Raw genomic sequence first — 23,140 nt, forward strand, 5'->3', positions numbered from 1 at the left:
TCTTCAGAAAAAATGAAAATGTAGACAATTACAGCCAAGACTCTGATCAAGATCTATGCAGGGAAGTAATGGGGCATAATTTGGAATTATATACTTGGAGCAGTTTGAAGAAGTTCTCTTGGGAAGAGCTGGTGAATTGGCAGATGAAATGTATGCAATGATGCACAATGTGGAGCAGAAGAGCTGAGTAGACCCCCTCCTCTGAAGATTTTTTTTACAACCAGAACAGGAAACCTGAATAGCTGTGGTTGAAACCGAAGGAAGTATTTTCTTCCTACCAGATGATGTCAGAGAAGGCTGAATGAATGCCTGTAGCCAACTGTAGAGTGTCTGAAAATGTCGTGTTTATTTTCAGTTCATTCTCCTAAGTTTGGGGCTGCTGGGCTTCACAGCACTCCCGAGCACTGTCAGCTTCTGTCTTCGTTTCATCTAGCCGACCCAGTTGTGGTGCCACTGCTTTGTCACATTCACTAACTATCGGTGACTCTTTTATCTTAGTATGTGATGCAAAGGAATCCTCCAGTTCCAAACTAATGAATTTCTGCTTGGGGCACAGTATTCAGGTTCCAAAAATAAAATACGAATTGATTGAGAGTCTGATTTTAAAATTAGTCCTTTTAAATACGGTAATTTTCTGGAAGCACAAAGGGACCTTCAACAGCGTGGACTCAAGGTTCCTTCACATACCAACACTGGCTTTCTTCCCTTCATCCATTATTCCCCAACAGGGCTGTGCTTTATAATTCTCTGGTAGACATATCTCTGTGCTTTCTTCTGGGACCAGCCTTCTCCACTTCTATTTCCCCAGGCCTGACTATAGCATAAGCTACCAAACCCAGAAGTTTACTTGTAACTTATTAAACAGTTTTAGAAAATGTAAAGTCTTCTATCCAAGGTTAATCCAAATATCTGTAATCACTACCTCTCCCCGACCCTAAACATTTTAGAATTAGCTTTTAAGGGGTGCCTGGATGGCTCAGTCAGTGAAGTGTCCAACTCTTGATTCCGGCTCAGGGCATAATCTCAGTCGTGAGATAGAGCTGGCGTTGGACTCCACGCTCAATGTGGAGCCTGCTTAGGATTCTCTCCTTCTGCCCCTCTCCCACTTGCACATGCACTCACTCTCTCTCAAAAAAATAAAAATAAAAATAAATTTGAAAAAATAGAATTAACTTTAAAAAAATTTTTTCTTATTTAAGTTTATTTATTTACTTTGAGAGAGTAAGCACAAGCAGGGGAGGAGCAGAGAGAAGGAGAGACAGAATCCCAAGCAGGCTCCACACCATCAGTGCACAGACTAATGTGGGGCTCGAACTCATGAACCGTGAGATCATGACTTCAGCTGAGATCAAGAGTTGGATGCTTAACCAACTGTGCCACTCAGGATCCCCGAAAAAGAATTAACTTTTAAGATCAGAAAAACATTTATTGGATTTTGATTGCAATTGCATTGAAAAATACAAGTATTTGAGAGAGAACTGACAGCTTTATGATAATGTTTTCCAATCCACGAACATGGTGTATCTCTTGTTTTATTTGGGCAACTTTAATTCATTAAAGGTTTATCATTTTTTTTTTCAGTGAAAGTGTTGTGTGTCTTCTGTTAGCTTTTCCTAGGTATTTATATTTTTGAAGTTTCCATAAATATTATTTTTACTGTTTCTTGTTGCTAAATAAAAATGTAATAATTCGTGTAATTACATTTTACCTAACAGACTTGCTAGATACTCTTTAATAATTTGTCTTTAGATTATTTTGGATTGTCTACAAAGAAAATCATGTCATTTATGAATTATGACCATTTTATTTACTTCTTTACAATACTTATAAATTTATTTATTTCCTTGCCTTACTGTGTTGGCCTGGGGCTCCAGAACAATGATTAGTGGAAGTAGTAATAGATAACCTGTGTCTTCTAATAAATCTTAAGGAGAATGCTTCATTTTTTTCAGAGGTAAATATGATATTTGTTGTAGGCTTAATTTTGTTGCAGCAGGAAGTTTCCTTTTATTTTTAATTTGCTAACAATGTTTTTTAAAAGTCATGAAAGAGTGTTGAAATTTAAGTAGTTGTATAACTTGAACTGGTTATATGGTCTTCTTTAATCTGTTAATGTTGGAAATTCTATCAATTGATTTTCAAATGTTGAACCAATGTTGCATTACCAGAATAAATTAAACTTAGTCATAATGTAGTATGTCTTTTATATGTTGCTAAATTCAGTTTGCTAATATTTTATTTAAAAATTTTAAATCCATGTTCATTATTGAGCATTACCTATAATTTTCTTTCTTATTTTCTCTTTCTTGGATTTTAATTATCATGATTATACCATTCTCTTAAAATAAATTATAAAGTATTCTCTCTTTTATAAGTTTCTGGAAGAGCTGGTTTAAGATTGGAATTATCTATTTCTTGACTGTCAGGTAGAATTCAACACAATCATTCAATAGGATCTTGTTGATTTTCTAGCTGGTAGTTCTATCAGTTTCTGAGATGGGCTGTTTAAGTCCCCAGCTGTAATTGTGGTTTGTCTATTTCTCCTTTCAGCTAGATCAGTTTTTGCTTCATGTAATTTGAAGCTCTGAAGTTGAGTGCATACACATTTAGGATAATTATATCTTCTGTTAAGAGTTGAATTGTGTCATCCAAAAAGATATGTTGAAGTCATAACTCCTGGTATCTGTGAATTTGACCTCACTTGGAAATAGATGTAATCAGGTTATAATGAGGTCACGCTGGATTAGGGTCGGGTTTATAAGAAGAAAAAAAATTGGACACAGACACAGGGAGAAGGCAGCTATGTGATGAAAGAGGCAGAAATTGAAGTGATGCATCTACAAGCCAAGGAATGCCAAAGGTTGCCAGAAAACACCAGAAGCTAGAAGGCAAAAAGAAGGATTCTCCCCTACACGTTTCAGAGGGAGCATGGCCTTGCCAACACCTTAATTTCAGGATTTTACCCTCCAAAACTGTGAGATAATAATATATTGTTTTAAGCCACCCAGTTTGTAGTACTTAGGAAACTAATGTATCTTCCTAGTGGACTGATCCTTTATCATTGTGTAATATTCCTCTTTGTCTCTAGTAATATCCTTTGCTTTGAAATCTACTTTATCAGATATTAATATGCCACTCCTGGTTTTTTAGATCAATGTTTGCATCGTAAATCTTTTTCAATTATTTTTTTCAACCTACCTATTTCATTGAATTTGAAGTGAATTTCTTGTACACAGCATATTTTTAAGTGATGTTTATTTATCCATCCCACTTATCTTTGCCTTTTAACTGGTGTATTTAGACCACACTCAAGGTGATGTTGTTAATGCTTAAGTCTGCAATTTTATTATTTGTTTTTGTTTCCACTAGTTCTCATTCCTTTGTTTCTTTTTCTTGCCTTTCTGTGGGTTATTTGAACATTTTTTTTAAATGTAGTGTGTTTGATGGGGCGCCTGGGTGGCTCAGTCGGTTAGGCGGCCGACTTCGGCTCAGGTCATGATCTTGCGGTCCGTGAGTTCTAGCCCCGCATTGGGCTCTGTGCTGACAGCTCAGAGCCTGGAGCCTGCTTCATATTCTGTGTCTCCCTCTCTCTGACCCTCCCCTGTTCATGCTCTGTCTCTCTCTGTCTCAAAAATAAATAAACGTTTAAAAAAAAATTTTTTTTAAATAAATGTGGTGTGTTTGAGTGGATCTCTTTGTATACTTTTCATAGTGGTTGCTCGAAATATTACAATATAAATATATGACTTATTATGTTCTGCTGGCATCAACATTTGAGCATTTATAGTTAAGTTTAGTAACCTTACTTCTATTTAGGTCCCTTTGCCTTCTCCACTTTCAAATATCATTGTCTTGAGTATCAGGTGGTGTTACAGTTTTTGTTTCAGTCATCAAATATGACTTCTAGAACTCAGGAGGAGAAGGACAGTCTACTGTATGTACCCATATTTCTAATCTTCCCATTGTTCTTCCTTCCTGATGCTCCAAGATTCCTTCTTTTATCATATCTTGTCTCTTTGAAGACGTTTCTTTAGCTAATAAGGGTAGGTCTGCTAGAGACCAATTCTTGGCATTTTCTTTCCTTCAAAAATGTCTTTATTTCCTCTTCATTCCTGAAGGATAGTTTCACAGGAAATAGAATTCATGGTTGACAGTTCTGTTCTTTCACCACTTGAAAAATGCACCACTTCCTTCTGGGCCTGCATATTTTTTATGAGACATCTTCTGTCATTGGAATTAGTGTTCTTCATAGGGGATAGGCATCATCTGGAAGCTGCCTTGGCCCTTCTGGCCAACCTGGTAGTTCTCAAGCCTCAGCAAGTACCTGCAGCCTGGGTGATTAACTAAATCTTTCTTCGTGTATCTATAGATCAGGCATTCTTTTCGAAAACAAAGCCCATCTACACATCACCAAATTCTCTTGCACAAACCTCCCTCCCCTCTGGGCACCAAGGAACTAGACCCCCTTGCACGATCTCCAAGCTGAGATAACATCTGTAGCTGGCACCATCAAGTCTCCATGCAATCAAAAAATGCTATGGATTGGGGCACCTGGGTGGCTCATTCAGTTAAGCATCCGACTCTTGATTTTGGTTCAAGTCATGATCTCATGGTCGTAAGCCTGCTTAAGATTCTCTCTCTCTCTCTCTCTCTCTCTGCCTACCCCCCTCGCTCTCTCTCTCTCTCAAATAATAAATAAATAATAAATAAATAGAGTAATGTTACAGATCAATGCACTCTCTTTACTGATTAACTGCCCTAAACTCCTTTAAAAACCCCTGCACCAGGCAGAAACCTTAAAGCTGGCCTTTGGACAAGATTCTGCCTTTTCCCCAGATTGCCAGACGCCTGAAAAAAGCTCAAACTCTTTTTCAAACAAAACCCTTGAGTATTGGCTTTTTGAGTAATGGGCAGTCAAACTTGGGTTTTGGTAACAATTTCTATTTTCAAGATTTTTTTTTCTTTTTCTGAAGTTTCCCTAAGTTTAATTATGCTGTGTGTTGGAGTAGACCTCTTCGGATTTGTTCTGTTTGGGATTTGTTCATCTTGAATATATAGGTTTGTGTCTTTTGCCAAATGTGGGACGTTTTCAGCTATTATTTCTTTGAATGCTCTTTCAGTCTCACTCTCTTTTTCTGGGACTCTGATACGAATGTTTGCATTGTCTCACAGGTCCCTGATCCCCTGAAGCTCTATTCTTCTTTTTCCCTCAGCCTATCTTACCTCTTGTTCATACTGGGTAAGTTCTATCGATTTGTGCTAGAGTTCACTGCGTCTATCCCTGGTCATCTTCATTCTACTATTTAACCCAGCAATATAAAAGAAATTTTTAATTGTATTTTTCAGTTCTATAATTTTAATGTTTCTTTTTATATAACTTGTTTCTTTGCTCACATTTTCTGTTTTTTTCTTGTTTGAAAAGAATTTGTAATGATCGTTAAAGCACTTTACAATGGCCTCTTTAAAAATCCTTGTCAGATAATTCCAACATCTGATTCATTTCCATATTGGTATTAGATGATCGCTTTTTCTCATTGAAGTTGTGATTTTCTTGGTTCTTGGTATGATGAGTGATTTTCAATTATACCTTGGACATTTTGACCATTATGTTAAAAAAAAAAAACAACAAGAAAACAACTCTGGTCCCTATTTAAACACTTTATTTTAACAGGCATTTACCTTGTTTAGGTTTAGCATGCAAGTTCTATCCAACTTTTGTGAGCTGTAGTTTCAGTGACAGTTTAATTTTCAGAGCCTTTGTGGTATTATTTTGGTTTACTTGCTTTTTTCAGGTGACACTGGGATTCCCACTTGTTCCTGCTGTTGCTGCCTAAGAAAACAGAAGGATTTGTGCAGACTGGGCCATCTAGTGTCCTCCAGCAAGGAGAAGGGAGCCTTAGTTCTACAGGGACAAAGAAGCTTCCTGGCTGGGCAGCTTGTTGTGGTGGGGTCCATCTTGCTGATGACCTGTCCTCCCACCCCAGTGTCTCTGGATGGAGAAGGGAAATCTCAGGCCCATGAAGACAAAAAGGTGTGCCATGCCTTGCTACTGTTGTGACAGCGCCTCTCCTGTTCATGTTATGTGGCCTCTCTAGTGTCTCTGACTAGGAGACGGCAGTCTCAGGCCCACAAGGACAAAGACGACTTTCCTGCTTGGGATGCAAATTGTGATGGGGGCCAGTGGTCCAGTGCTGCTCAGCTGTCCCAGTATCTCTTGATGGGGGAAGTGAATCTCAGGCCCAGAAAAGTGCTATCCCTAACCACTAATCATTAGCAGGGCTCCTTGCCAGTGATGCCAGGCTCGCTGGGTGGTGTTTTCCTGTTTGATACTGGTGGGGAGACGGCAGGGGGAAGGGGAATGGGAAGTGGTGAATGAGCCAACCTGGGCTACTTGCTGTCGCTAAGTTGGGTGTTCAGAAACACTGGGTCCGAGGTGCCGTTGGGTGAGGTGTTTGTAAAATACGCTGCTGCTGGGTATTGAGATTCCAAACCAGTTTGCCATCTTTTTACAACCTTTTATTAGAGTTCTACTTTGGCTACCTTTTGTGTTACTTCCAGGGTCTATAGATGTATTTAGTGGGAAGGAGCAGGGAGAAACAAATCTACACCATCTTTTGTGAACTGGAAATTATTTACTTATTCAGTTCTCTTACCATTTGTAGACTATTCAGGTTTTCTATTCATTCTAAAATCAGCTTTGGTAAGTTAAGTTTTCTAGGACTTTATTAATTTCATCTAAGTTTTCAAATGTGCTGTCAAAAAGCTTTCACTTTATTGTCTTTAAATCTCTATAGTTATAAAGAATTACCTATTTTTTTTAAGATTTTTTTTTCTTTTTTTTTTTTAATTTTTTTTTTTCAACTTTTTTTTTATTTTTTATTTTTGGGACAGAGAGAGACAGAGCATGAACGGGGGAGGGGCAGAGAGAGAGGGAGACACAGAATCGGAAACAGGCTCCAGGCTCCGAGCCATCAGCCCAGAGCCTGACGCGGGGCTCGAACTCACGGACCGCGAGATCGTGACCTGGCTGAAGTCAGACGCTTAACTGACTGCGCCACCCAGGCGCCCCTAAGATTTTATTTTTAAGTAATCTCCAAAACCCAACGTGGGGCTTGAACTCACAGCCCTAAAATCAAGAGTCACATGCTCTATCAACTGAGCCAGCTAGGCATCCCAAGAGTTATCTATTTTATAAGCCCTTTTTTTTAAATGTTTATTTACTTAATTTTTTAATGTTAATTTATTTTTGAGAGAGAGGGCATGAGCAGTGGAGGGGCAGAGAGAAAGGGAGACACAGAATTTGAAGCAGGCTCAGAGCCTGATGCGGGGCTCGTACTCACAAACCATGAGATCATGACCCAAGCCCAAGTCAGTAGTTTAACCGACTGAGTCACCCAGGCGCCCCTATTTATGACAGAGAGAGACAGAGTGCAAATTGGGGAAGGCAGAGAAAAAGGGAGACACAGAATCTGAAGCAGGCTCCAGGCTCTGAGCTGTCAGCACAGAGCCCAATGCCAGGCTCGAATCTACCAACCATGAGATCATGACCTGAGCTGAAGTCAGAAGCTTAACCAACGGAGCCACTCAGGTGCCCCATAAGTCTTTTTGAATAGCTAGTTTATACCTTTGATGAGTCTTTCAACTTTATGTTAATTTATTAATTTCCTCCACTCTGCCTTTCTTTGGGTTTGTTCTCAATTCTTTTCCAAATTTCTTAAATTGGAGACTTAGCTTATTAATTTTCAGCCTTTCTTCTTTTCCAATATATGTATCGTTTAAGACTATAAATATCCCTATAAACCCAGCAGTACTTACACAGAAAGTTTTGATATATAACATGTGGTCTCCTATAGAGGAGGGATGCCAGCTTCACCCAAAGTTTTGATGTGGAGACTGATGACACCACACATCTACTGAGAGTATGAAAAAGTTTATTCCTGACATAATAAGGTTTTCTGGGGAGTAAGGTAAGCTTGAAAGCAGCTCCAAAGATGGCTTGAGAGAGCAGGAAGGGGCAACTGGCTTGGGATTTTATGGTGGTTAAGGGGTGGGTTTGAGGTGAGAGTTCCCACAGGTTGACTAGAGCTTGTGTGGCTTGAATGTATCAGAGGAAGGAAAGAACATCCAAACTTTCTTATCTCCTTGCCCAGCAGTGAGGCGAAGGCGGAGGCGAAGGCGAAGGCGAAGGAGTGGTGGAGCCTGAAAATTATCAGCAAACATCACTGATGGAGTCAGACTCTTTATGGCACATAATATTACCACTATAATTTATTTCTAAATATTGTTAGTGCCATCATGACTTCTTCTTTGACTAAGAGTTGTTTAGAAGTATGTGTGTATATTCTAAAGTATCTAACTACACGGTGTTTTCGCTGAATTTAAAAACTTCTAACTAGAGGTGCCTGAGTGGCTCAGTCAGGTAAGCGGCCGACTTTGGCTCAGATCATAATCTAGTCATTTGTGGCTTTGAGCCCCACATCAGGCACCACGCTGACAGTGTGGAGCCTGTTTGGGATTCTCTCTCTTCCCCTCTCTCTGCCCCTCCCTGGCTTGTGCTGTCTCTCTCACTCTCTCTCTCAAAATAAATAAACTTTAAAAAATAAAAATAAAAATTTCTAACTAAACCACATTGTGATTAGGGAATGTGGTAGTATGTTAATTTTGGTATGTTTCACAAGAATTTTAAAGGAATTTTAATTCTCAAATTTAGAATGTAATGTTTGAGTTACTTTTCTCCGCTTGTTTTAAAAATTATCCTTTTCTTTGTTGTCTACGATTTCACCATGACTTGCCAAAGTTTTCTTTTATTTATTTTCTTTTATTTATTCTATTTGTGATACAGGAAGGCTTCATGTGTGTTTCTCATAAAATGTGGAAAATTCTCTGTCATTATCTCTTTGAAGATTGCCTCTTCCTCCTTTTCTGTTATTTCTGTTTTAGACTTTGAATAGATACTTCTTGGAACTTGTTGCTCTAGCCTCCTTATCTAATATTTCTTTCATTTTTCCATTTTCTGGATAATTTGAATTCTGGGTAATTTCTTCCAATGTACCTTTCAGTACACCAATTTTCTCTAAACTGTTCTAACTTGCTCCACTGAGTTTTATCAGTCTAATTATTTTATTTTTCATTTCTAGAAATTCTTGCTGGCTGTTTTCCAAATCTTAGTGGTCTCCCTTCAAATTATTTTATTTTTGAGCACAGTTTGAGCTTTTAAATTTTTCTTTAAATATATTAAGTATGTTTATTTTATAATCTATGCATGACAATTTGAATACGTTAAGTCTTTTGGGGCCTAATACAACTGTTGTTTCTTTGGCTGTCACTTATGGGGCCTTATTTCTGCCCTATTATCTGTTTTTCCTAGAGCTGTTTATTTGTTCATTCGTTCATTCATTCATTCATTCGTTCATTCATTCATTTTGGAATCTTTGGGAATGCTTTGGGATTTCGTTGAAGTCGCATTCCTGCAAAGAAGATTTGCTTTTGCTTAAGGGCACTATATCAACCTGGATACATTAAATTATCTATTGAAAGTTTTTAGAGATTTCTAGGAGTCACATAGATTGTATGCATTTGGCCTCAAACCTACTTTGGGCATGCCTGTTATTATAAATTCTCATGGGAGATTACCTACCTCTCCTTTGTTACAAGTTTGAGACAAGTAATTTTCACCCCTCTCCTCCTTTTTTTGTAGAAGGTTTGTTTCTCATTTTCCTTTTGGGTTCTAGCTTTATGAAGAGATCTCCTGTTAGACTTCTGAGGTCCGACTTCACTCCTGTTCCCTGGCATAACACAGGCACTGAAACCCCCAAAGATCAAAATCTCCAGGGATTAGGAGAAATCCCTTTAGGAGAAATTAGGGATTAGGAGAAATTTCCCATTAGGGAAAAAGCAGACCTGGGTGCTCTCTTACTTCTTGGGAGTTTCTCCTAGTACTACTTTTGGCCTCTGTAAATCCTTTCATTTGTCTCAACTCAGAAAAGCTTTAAACAAATTTTTTAAAAGGCTTTTTTTTTTTTTTTTTAAGTTGTAGGTTCACGGCAAAATTGAGCATACAGTACAGAGAGTTCCCACATACCCTCTGCTTCCCTCCCGTGCCACAACCTCTCACTTCTCTGATGGATCTCACTAAAGTTGTTAATTTTTCAGTTTATTTAGCGTTTCCCTTGTTGTTGAGACAGAATGCAACTTCCAAGCTTCCAAGCTTCCTCACATGGGAGACCAGAAACCAGAGTTTTACTTTTCTTTTTTATGGTTTCTCAGTGGTCTCCCCTCATCTACGGTCAACAATTTTTAAAGATATCTTATTTACAGTTTTAATTACTTCAGTCTAAAAGGGTTATTCCAGGTATCTAGTTGGCCAAAGGATCCAAAATGGAAATCCTTATTATTTTCTTTTGAATCAGAATTGTTCGCTTTCTAATTTGGCAATTTACATTGCAACTATCCAATTTATACTGCAACTATCACTTTGAGAGTTCTTGTTTCTCCTCACGCTGACCTAGGCATACCTTGAACACAGTCTGAACATCTTTACCTATATTACCTACTTCGTTGTATCTCATCTTTATCTAAATGCCTATCGTTACTAACATTTTATTGATTTGTAAGAGTTTATTATTATAAACCTCGTTTGCCATATCTTATCTATTGTATCTTTTCCCCAGGTACTCAGTTTCCTGTGGTTTTTTTTTTTTACCTTAAATTTGACGTATTTCCTATTCCTAAGTTCCAACTCAAAAATTCTAATCACCAGGTTTGAAGTAAGCTCTAAGAATATGTATCTTAAAGAAATACTCAGCTGTTACTGTGAACCACATCCTGCAAAAATACTAATAGATACTATTAGTTTCATAGATCATTAGATAAATCAAAAAAAAGGTACTGTGACTCCAAGACTGCTAGTCTTCACACTATACCAGTTACACCTTTCTGACCCCATTTTGGTTCTTGCTTCCTTCTTTCTCCATCCAATTTTCACAAGACACTACCCATTACTACAAACATGAAAATCCTGTGGCAGATAAGAGAAGTATAAGCTGCTTTTCTAGTAGACATGAAGTCATTAAGACTGCAGACCTTGGGGCGCCTGGGTGGCTCAGTTGGTTGAGCATCCGACTTCGGCTCAGGTCATGATCTCGCAGTTCATGAGTTCGAGCCCCACATCGGGCTCTGTGCTGACAGCTCGGAGCCTGGAGCCTGCTTCAGATTCTGTGTCTCCCTCTCTCTGCCCCTTCCCCGCTCATGTTTTGTCTCTCTCTATCTCTCAAAAATGAATAAACATAAAAAAAAAATTATAAAAAAAAAAAAGACTGCAGACCTTAACACCAGACAGATCTGGGTTCAAGTCCTGGCTCACAGGATTATTTTTCAGCTGCTGTGTGATCTTAGCCATGATTACATAAGGTTAATCTCTTTATGCCTCAGTTGTCTCATTGGTAACATGTAAATAATCAAGACACTTAAACTCACAGTTAGAATAGCGATTAATGGAATAGTATTTGAAAAGCAGAGGCTTCGAAGCATAGTAAGTGACCGATCACTAAATAGTAGCACTTCTGTGTTACTATTTTTTTGCTGAGCTTATGAGAATTTGCTCTAATTTTTGTACCAAGGTCAGGGCTACAGTTCTGCTTCAGATGCAGGTAATAAAGAAATATATTATCTGGAAAGAATTAAAAACCAACTGAGTAAAAGTCTGCCTGCTTTTTAAAAAAATTAATTATTTCATTTTTTTTTTTTTAATTTTAGAAAGAGAACGCACGAGCGGGGAAGAGGGGCAGAGGGGGAGTGAGAGAATTTTAAGCAGGTGCCAAGAGTCCAAGAGTTGGACAGTCAACTGACTGAGCCACCCAGGCGTCCCAAAGTCTGCCAGCTTTTTATCGTTACTATATAAATCTGGAATTCTAAACAAAGTACTATTCCCTGAATATTTTTTGTTGTTGTTGGACTAGGTTCTAAATAATTGCCATGGCTACTGTTAAGTTTTTATTATACGTGACCTTCAAGGTAGCACTTTTGTTGCTTATTCTTCAGTAAACATTGCATTCTACATGGAGGTTAACGATGAGAGCTCTGGCCCTTGCCATTCAGACTAGCTCCATTCATTCATTCATTCATTCATTCATTTACATCCTAGTTAGCATATAGTGCAACAATGATTTCAGGAGTAGATTCCTTAATGCCCCTTACTCATTTAAACATCCCCTCTCCCACAACCCCTCCAGCAACCCTCTGTTTATTCTCTATATTTGAGTCTTTTATGTTTTGTCCCCCTCCCTGTTTTTATATTGTTTTTGCTTCCCTTCCCTTATGTTCATCTGTTTTGTATCTTAAAGTCTTCATATGAGTGAAGTCATATGATATTTGTCTTTCTCTGACTAATTTTGCTTAGCCTAATGCCCTCTAGTTCCATCCACATAGTTGTAAATGGCAAGATTTCATTCTTTTTGATTGCTGAGTAATACTCCATTGTGTGTGTGTGTGTGTGTGTGTGTGTGTGTGTGTGTATATACACACACACACACATACATACACCACATCTTCTTTATCCATTCATCCACTGATGGACATTTGGGCTCTTTCCATACTTTGGCTATTGTTGGTAGTGCTGCTATAAACATTGGGGTGCATGTGTCCCTTCAAAACAGCACACCTGTATCCCTTGCATAAATACCCAGCAGTGCAACTGCTGGGTCGTAGGGTAGTTCTAGTTTTAATTTTTTGAGGAACCTCCATACTGTTTTCCAGAGTGGCTGCATCAGTTTGCATTCCCACCAGCAGTGCAAAAGAGATCCTCTTCCTCCGCATTCTCACCAACATCTGTTGTTGCCTGAATTGTTAATGTTAGCCATTTTGACAGGTGTGAGGTGGTATCTCATTGTGGTTTTGATTTGTATTTCCCTGATGATGAGTGATGTTGAGCATTTTTTTTTATGTGTCGGCTGGTCATCTGGATGTCTTCTTTGGAGAAGTGTCTATTCATGTCTTTTGCCCATTTCTTTACAAGATTATTTGTTTTTGAGTTTGATAACTTCTTTATAGATTTTGGATACTAACCCTTTATCTGATATGTCATTTGCAAATATCTTTTCCCATTCCATTGGTTGCCTTTTAGTTTTGCTGATTGTTTCCTTTGCTGTGCAGAAGCTTTTTATTTTGATGAGGTCCCAATAGCTCATTTTTACTTGTTTCCCTTGCCTCTGGAGACGTGTTGAGTAAGAAGCTGCTGCGGCCAAGGCCAAAGAGGCTTTCGCCTGCTTTCTCCTCGAGGATTTTGATGGCTTCCTGTCTTACATTTAGGTCTTTCATCTATTTTGAGTTTTTTGTGGATGGTGTAAGAAAGTGGTCAAATTTCATTTTTCTGCATGTCACTGTCCAGTTTTTCCAACACCATTTGCTGAAGAGACTGTCTGTATTCCATTGGATATTCTTTCCTGCTTTGTCAAAGATTAGTTGGCCATACGTTTGTGGGTCTATTTCTGGGATCTCTATTCTGTTCCACTGATCTGAGGGTCTGTTTTTGTGCCATCCGTGCATTCATTTTGAGAGTAAGTTTGTAAGGGTTCATAATCATTCAAACTAACTTTGGGTGTAGTTTGTTTCTCCAATTCATATGATACCACACATTCTGGTGTTCAAACAAAAAATTCAAATAATGATAGCACAGTGATTGTAAAGACAAAGACACATTACTTCAACTCTGTCACTGTATGTGATAGTGAGGTTTTTATTTGTACTTAAGGGGTGCTTGGGTGGCTCAGTCAGTTGAGTGTCGGACTTCGGCTCAGGTCATGATCTCGCGGTCTGTGAGTTCGAGCCCTACGTCGGGCTCTGTGCTGACAGCTCAGAGCCTGGAGCCTGCTTCAGATTCTGTCTCCCTCTCTCTCTGCCCCTCCCCCACTCATGCACGCGTGCGCGCTCTCTCTCTCTGTCAAAAATAAATAAAAATGTATTTGTACTTAAAATTTTAGATTATAGAGATATTTAAAAGTTGCTAGAATTGATCCTGAAGAAATAAAGACATGGCAGTTTGCCAATTTTTGAATTTTGTTGTGAAATTGGATTTTCATGAATCTCTGCTTATCCTTTTGTTTAAAACTTCTCTTGGGACGCCTGGATGGCTCTGGCGGTTGAACGTCCAACTCTTGATTTCAGCTCAGTTCATGATCCCAGGGTTGTGGGATGTAGCCCTATGTCAGGCTCTGTGCTGGGCCTGGAGCCTGCTTAAGATTCCCTCTCTCCTTCTGTCCCCCTCCCCCACGCCCACTGGCTCTCCTTTTCAATTTAAAACTTCTCTTAGGGGCACCTGAGTGGCTCAGTCAGTTAAGCGTCTGACTCTGGCTCAGGTCATGATCTCATGGTTTGTGGGTTTGAGCCCCACACCAGGCTCTGTGCTGACAGCTCAGAGCCTGGAGCCTGCTTCGGATTCTGTGTCTCGCTCTCTCTCTCTGCCCCTCCTGCATTCACGCTCTCGCATGCTCTCTCTCTCTCTCAAAAATAAACATTAAAATTTTTTTAAAAAATAAAAATAAAAAATAAAAAAATAAAACTTATCTTACTAGTTTATCTTGCTTCATGTGAAAACTTTTGAAGTGAAAATTAATGAGAAATTAATAACAAGTCTTGCTATACTGTCCATTAAACAACAGTATGTGAAAATGAATTCTCATAAAGCCATTGACAAATCTGCAGAAGTCAAGGCCCAAACAGAAACTGTAATGTTGTTATTCTTTACTATGATAAACTAATATGAAGGCACAAGTTTTACTACATACACACACACACACACACACACACACATATATGTAACAAGTGTTAACCTATTCTTTCTCTCCTTTTTCTGCTCTGTATATATTTTACTTTTTAAAACTTTTTCAATTATATGATTACAAAGGGAAGTTCAATAAACGAAAATTTCCACTTTTTTCAAAGCTTTTGAAATGGAATTTTCACTTTTATTTATTTTTACTGACATGACATACTGTAAGGTTCAAAAAAAGAAACGTTCACTGTTTACATGTTTTCTGGCCATTATTATTATTTACTTCATCTCATGATTATTCCTAAAAATAACTCTGTCATCAAGAGGAAGAAATGTTAAAAAAAAAAAAAAAGAATTAATCTACGCCAGCTGTCAAATACCCTAGATAGAACACTGGGTTTAATCCAAAAATAAGTGGAGTCTACTTCCAGAGCAGTCCAGTTACATTTTTCCCTGTCAAGCATCAGGGTTCCCACCTCACCTTCCTGTGTCCTTTCTGTTCATTCTTCTCTCTCTTCTCTTTCTCTTCATTGCCTCACCCAGCTCTGAAGTGCTGTTTTAATATGATGGACCCAGTGATAGTGGAACTGGCTCTGCGGTGAATTCATCAGAGAACAGGCTGCACAGGAAACTGAATGAAAGCCCGTGTATCACAAACCAGAAGACCAGGAAAGGTCAGAAAAGGATGCTTTATTAGGTAGCAGGGTACTGGGCTCAATTTCCTGTTGTGAGGACTCTGAATGGGGAGCATCTAGATGTCTCCACAAACTGTTTAAAGGAGCAGTCCTGTGATGGGGAAAGTGATGTGGTGGGGGAGGCCAATGATATGGGGCGGAAAAGAGAACCTAAACAAAAGGCACCACAAGAAAGAGAAACGCTTTTTCAAAACCACAATGATAAAATTCCTTTTTTTTCCCGCCAATGCTTTCTTGTCCTGAGAGTTGGTGGGGGTGCCATATATCCAAACAATACCAAAATGACAGAATAAGTCAGTAGGTCTGGGTCAAAAATACTCATGGAAAATTCAAAAAAGAAATTTAAAAAGTAATAAATATGTAAATAAAACAATGTTATAATGCTAATAAAATGAAATAGTCACCTCACTACAATTTAAGAAATATGAATAAATAGAGAATCAACTTGCCAAAGATTTAAAAAGTCACCAAGTGTTGGCATGGTAAGACAGAGAAATAGAAAGCTAATACATTATTTGTGGAGTATAAATTGGTATCCTGGAGAATTTAGCAATATTTATCCTCAAAAATCTATATTCATTGTAACCTACCCCTTTAATTTGTACAGAGGAAATAACTATAAATTCTGATAATGATTTAACCCTATGTAAATTAATTACACAATTATTATTTATAATATAGAAAATCTGGAAATACCTCAACTATCCAAAAATAGTGGTTGGTTAGATTATATCTTTTGACTAGAAATTTACCAGTGATTAAAAATTATGTGCTATCAGATATCTAAGGACATGCAAAATATACTCTTAAGTAAAAAAACAAATTACTAAACATTATTCCCTATGCTTAGAAATGTAACTGGAAAATATATATTGAAGTAGAAAAAAGAATCTTTATTCCCTTCTTTCACTTCACTCCCCCTACTTGCTCTTCCCTAATTCATCCCAATCCTGAGAGGGAGTTGCTAGCGTTTGGGCAAATTCTGGGATTCTGTTTGGTCCAGTTACTGACTGGGAGCCATTGTGTATTAAAAGGTCCTATGTGTAGCTCCCTCTCTCTTGCTTCCTACTGCCCCCATGTGGTAGGATTGGTAAACTGAACGAAGATCCACTTGGACTAACCAACTTGCAAGTTCACCTAGTGTCTCTTTATACTCATCATTGCTTAGCCTCCTGTACCTTGTGGTGATCTAGAGAATGGAAGATCGCAAGAAATGGAATTGGACTTGGGAAGAAGTGGAAACTCTGCTAGGCTGATAGGGAATAGGTGCTACAGCTATCCTTCAGGGTACTCAAGGTCCAGGCTGCCTGTGTAAACCACAAAGCAAGGGAGGGGATTAAAAGACACAATCAGTTATTCAAAGGCATAGGAAAAGAAAGCTCAAGGGGTAGAAGCCCCTTCTACCAAATCCTTTTGTAGCCAGACTTTGTCCAAATCACAGTAAGAAATGGTAGCAAACATCTGTTTTTATTTGTCCTGTTTTTCTTATTCTGATAAGAGCACCATGATTTCTTCCACTAAGGTTTTTAACCTGCACAAAGCTGAACACTTTCCTGGCTTTGGGAGTTTTAACATGGCACTATCCTGGCTGAGAACAATGGATTTCTCTGTCCGTGGTATTTTATTTGGAGATGAATAAGTGCACACAAAGGGAAGATGTTTCCTTGGAACTAGATGACATGTTTGGAGCACTGAAATGAACTGCAACTCTAAAGCCTGGAAAATCTGTGTGAATAAAAGTGAAGAAGTCATCCAGGAGAAGGAGAGACCATTTGCTAAATGTGATGTCAGTAAATCAATACCTGGTACATAATAAGATATGCCATAATATTAATACCAACACAGCCAGTAGTAAAACACAAAATCTTAAGAGTATATTTAGCTTACATACCAAAATTTGATCACTGTCAGAAGAGTGGTCACAGATGAACTGAGGTTATCTTTTCCTTCTTGACTATTTTTTGGGTTTTGTTTTGTTTTGTTGAGTGGGGACATACTTTTCCAAGGCACAAGTTGAGTGGCTAATAACAAGAGTGTAGGATCTGGTAAAATGTAGTAATTCAGTTACAACAGTAAAAATGCAGAAAGGGCAATGATGTGAACAGAGGAAAATTCTAGGGAGTATCAAGATACAAAAATTCAGAAGGCTTAATTAGTGTTCAAGTCTAAGAGGTCAACTTTGGGTTTGAAATGAGATACAAAGAGAAAGGTCAGAGTCTGCCTATACTCTGGTTCCAAGGAAGAAGTAAAAACAAGGAAATGGACAAAGTAGCAAAGGGTCAAGGTAATTTCCTGGAATAGAAAATAGTGGAGGGGCATCTGGGTGGCTCAGTCTGTTGAGTGTCTGACTCTTGATTTCGCCTTGGGTCATGATCTCATAGTTTGTGAGTTCAAGCCCCATACTGGGCTCCATGCTGACAGTGCGGAGCCTGCTTAGGATTCTCTGTCTCCCTCTTTCTGACCCTCCCCTGCTTGCTCTCTTGCTCTCTCTCTCAAAATACACAAATAAACATTTAAAAAATTTAAAAATTTAAAAATTTAAAAGAAAGAAGAGAAAATATTGGAGATTCCACAAAGTAAATGTTGGAGATTCCACATACAGGATGGAAGTCAGTGATAGGTCATTGTAGTTTAAAGGATCATAAATAAACACCAGCTCTCTAATGGTCTTTCTCGTGTACCTGTTTAAAAGTAGCAGAATGGGGTGCCTGGTTGGCTCAGCTGGTTGAGTGTCCAGCTTTGGTCAGGTCATGATCTCATGGTTCATGAGCTCGAGCCCTGCATCAGGCTCACTGCTGTCAGCGTGGAGCCTGCTTGGGATTCTCTGTCCTCCTCTGTCTCTGCCCTCCCCCCGGCTCTTGCTCTCTGTCTCAAAAATAAAACAAACCAAAAAAAAAAAAAAAAAAGGAACAGAATTAAAAAAAAAGAATATAAATAAATAAATGTAACAGAATAAGCAAGCAAAAAAAACCTGGAAAATTCAACTCCATAACTGACAGTATGGTAAACTATATGTCCAGTTCCAAGCTCACACTGCAAAATAATTTAAACATCTGGATAGTTTTTTTTAATCCTCCCAACTTTTTATATGCATATAGGTATCCTAACAAGAAAGTAAGGGAAATTATCCAAGACCAAAATGGAGTAAAAGGCAAAAAGATAAATACTGTAAGACAGGTGAAAAATCCCTGGACATTAGAGTAAGAAGACCTATCTTCTATCTAATCAGAGTTTCAAGATGGACTTGGTAAGGCAATATTCCTAAAGATGGAGGCTGGAAGTTTTCCAGACTGATGAAAGATAAGAACATTCAGATTAAGATTTCCAAACCCCAAGCTGGATAAATTAGACTTCCACACCCAGACACATCACAGTGCATTTACAGAAGAGCAAAGAAAAGAAGACTGTAAAAGAAGCTAGAAAGAAAGGCAGATGAGATACGAAGTAATGGCAGTTTTTACAAACAGCTGAATTCTCAACAACAATGGTACTGGCCATAAGACAGCAGAATCACACCTTCAAAATCTGAGAAGAAAACATAGTATCGAATATCCAAGAAAATAAATTCTCACTCAGGAGAAAAGGGATGAAGTGAGTCTTTTCAAACAAAAATAATTTGCTATTAAAGACTCAGGTGAAGGACTCTAAAGTCTTTATGTCACACACAAAAAGAAACTGAATTTAGTAAGAAAATGCAATGTAGGAAAACAAAGTGGTAAATGTATGAATGAATCAAAATAAATACTGACTGCAGAAATGGTATTAAAATAGTATCTAATTTGGGAGAACCATTTTCAAAAAAATAATATCCTGGGAAATACATAAGTTTGGGAAATTAAAGTTTTCTTGTCCTTATACTATTTTAGAAAAGGCTAAAGATAATAACTTTGTATTTTGTTACAGACAGTAATGCTACTCTTCAGTATTTATGATTCTACTCTCCTTTGGGAAACGTTGGGGGCCTGTACCTCCTTGCCTACTGGAAGTTAGCACTGGCCATGAAACTAGCTTTAATCAATGAAATATGAACAGAAGTGTCACTTCCAAGAAGTATTTAAGAGTTGGTTTGAGTACCCATTCTCTCTTCCCTTTGCTGCTGTGACCAGTGACTAGTACTATTCCTGTTGAACCCTCCTCAACAGCCTGTAACCCACAGTGAGGATGAAATCTTGGTTCTTTCTGAAATTTTCAGATTGTTCATACAACAATATAAATTACTTTATCCCAACAGAAACAAGCATTGGTACTGAGAGCAGTGGGTGAAATGCATACGGAGGTGAGAACATGTAATGCCAAAATGTTTAGTAAAAAGTCATCTGACCTATGTTGGGAGACATATCATGTACCTAATAAAGTTATGTGTGGCTCTAAGGGAAGAAGCTGGAAAACAACTTTACTAGTGAGTGTTGATAACTGTCTGCATTTGACCATTTCCTTAGTTCACGAAAGAATTTGCATGTTTACAAACAGGAATCAAAGGGAGTAGAGAGAATATGGAAATTCAGGGACTTTCAGAAATGGAAAAGAAAACTTCCTCACCACCCCAAATGTCAAAGCTAAATGTAAAAAATATTTGAGCAACAAAGGCTAATTATAACTCAGCCTTGAGGCAAAAGTCAAAATAAAGGAGTGCTCATTGTAACTTTATGAAAACTACTGGATGGATGAAGAACTTCAAATTGGGAAAAAGCCAAATAAGGGTGTTGTATCCAGCAAATTGTTCATTTAGATAAAATAACTCAAAGTAAATAGCTAAAAGTATGTGTTCTTCCCAGTGACATCGAGTAGACTCAAGTTACCTAATATTAAAGGGGATAGGGACGTAGGGATATATGTGTTAGAGAAGAGAAATAGAACACTCTAAAAAAGCATATTTATTATAAAGAACTGCAGATATGGATACTGGTGCATACAGCTGATTGAAATCAAATAGAGAGCAAGTCTATTAAGTTTGGGGGAGTTTTACTGCCAGAGGAAGCAGGGCAACAAAAGGTGGAGAAAACTGCATGGCCCACAAGGAGGTTCTATTGCCCTCGTTTTCCGATGAGACCAAGAAGAACAATACAAAAGGAAGAACTTTCCAGAAGGTAGAGTCAGGGCCACAGCAAACAATGGAAAAAGAAGTCCTTTCACTCTCTAGAGTAGACTCAATCAGGAGGTATTTCCCACCCCAAAGAGGGAAGGCCTTAACCATATGTGCCCACCAGAATTTCAAAACTGCTACGGACCAGTGATTGCTATGTTTCACGGAATTTTTCTTTTCCAAATGGGGGTACTTTTCTCTTTATGCTGTGCTTATTTCATCATTGTATACTGGGAGCTTGTAACAAACCGAATTTTTCTTTTCGAATTTTAAAAAAAAGTTTATTTATTTTTGAGACAGAGAGAGGCAGAGCATGAGCAGAGGAGGGGTAGAGAGAGAGGGAGACACAGAATCCGAAGCAGGCTCCAGGCTCTGAGCTGTCAGCACCGGGCCCAACGTGGGGCTCGAAATCACGAGCTGTGAGATCATGACCTGAGCCAAAGTCAGACACTTAACCTACTGAGCCACCCAGGGGCCCCCAATTTTTCTTTTTGGCTCAAAGGCCTTGCATCAAGAGCAAGTATATCAAGATCTGTTGTAGAGATTGCTATGTATCCATCCTACCCTACAATACAGAGGAAACCTGATCCTGAGCTAACCTTTCTCACTAGATGGGAATTTGGGGTGGCTCTCCTTTGACATGGGAGTAAGCTTAACCTACATTTGGTGAGCAAAAGGGCAAACTGTGGTAGACATTACATCTCTTCATCAGTATTTCAAGTTTTCCTTTCCTTCTACTCACACGAGAGGAGTGCATTTCCCTGCTCCACTAATTTGGGTGTGGTCCCGTGACTTGTGTCCAATGAAATATGAGAAGTGATCCAAGGAGACGTATTTAAGCACCGCTACAAACTGTCCATTCTCTGATCTTCCTCCTACAACTGATGCTCCCAAATGGTCAATCTTCCATCAGCCTACGGTGCAGAGGGGGCATGGAAATCTTTACAGTTATAAGCCACTAAGAATTTGGGACAGTTTATTCCCAGTGCATAATACAGTCTATCCTAGTGGATACTGGTATACAAGTTAAAGTATAAAGAGAAATAAAAGAATATAGAATATAATTCCAAACTGTTAGGGGAGAACAGGAATGGAAAATTAAAAATCAATCAAGAAGACTCATAATAAAGAACAGTCCTCTACACTGAAGAAATAAAATCTTAGGAAAAGCTTGCTACATTGCCCTTCTCTTACTTCGCAATAGACCGTTAGAAACTGTCAATAACAATCAATCAAGAAGAAAGTACATTAGAATAAAAAAAGGAAAACAGAGAGAGAGCAACAGAGGGCAGCAAATAATATGGTAGAAATCAATCTAGATGTACAGTTGAACTTTAAACAACATGGGCCTGAACTGCATGTGTCCGCTTATATTTCTTACAGTACAGTACTGTAAATGTATTTTCCCTTCCTTATGATTTTAGTAACATTTCTTTCTTCAGCTTACTTTATTGTAAGACTATAGTATGTAATACATATAACACACAAAATATGTATTAATTGACTGTTGATGTTATCGGTAAGGCTTCCAATCAACAGTAGACTATTAGTAGTTAAATTCTGGAGGAGTCAAAGTTACATGTGGATTTTTGACCACGTGGGGGTCAGCACCCCCAACCCGTGTTGTTCAAGGGTCAACTGCATTGATCGTATCTTGGAAGGTTTCTACATTAATAATCTCCACATCTCAGTGACTTACAGAATCTGTTTGTTTTTCACATACATTGCATGCCAGTCTTTGGTTGGCCTTAGCTATTCAATCTGGAACCTAGACTGAAGGAATGGCTTCAGTCTGCCACAGGTATGGTGGCGGAAAACAACTCGTTAGAACAACAGTGACTCTGTATATACAAGCTTCTACTGAGAAGTAGTACATTTATTTCTACTCACTTCTAATTAGTAAAAAACAAAAACAAAACAAAAACACAAAAGAAATCATTAAGGCCACGCATCTTAATAGACTTAGATGTCAATGGGGTTATAATACTTTAGTAGGGACAGGCTTAGAAGAGACAGGGATTGTAAGGAGGGGCTGTTAGGAAGGGCCAGGGACAATTTTGATAATAATCTACTACACCAAATATAAAACTGATCCCAATAAATGGAAATTGTCTAGACTATCCAATTTGAAGTCAGTGATTATCACACTGGATTAAAACTAATCCAACCCTCTGCTCTTTATAAGTGCCTCACAAAACACAAGGACAGAAAAAGTGTGAAAGTCAAAGCATGGGAAAAAGAGACTAGGAAAATATTAAAGAAACTTGGGGTAGCTATACTAATGCCATACAAAATAGACTTTAAAGCAAAAAGCACTTCTAGAGATAAAGATGATCACTACATAATGATAAAGGTCTCATCAGGAAAATATAACAATTCTAAACTTTATGGCTTAATAACATAGTCTCAAAATATATAGACAATTTCACTATCATAGAGGAGGATTTTAACTAATTTCTTATAATAAATTAAATAGAGCAAAAAATAAGGATATAAAGAATCTGAGCAACACAATTAACAAGTTAAATGGAAAGCAGAGAGAGAGAGAGAGAGAGAGAGAGAGAGAGAATACTGCACTCAACAGCTGTAGAATAT

Source organism: Panthera tigris, chromosome B3 (genome assembly GCF_018350195.1).
Source record: "Panthera tigris isolate Pti1 chromosome B3, P.tigris_Pti1_mat1.1, whole genome shotgun sequence".
NCBI lineage: Eukaryota > Metazoa > Chordata > Mammalia > Carnivora > Felidae > Panthera > Panthera tigris.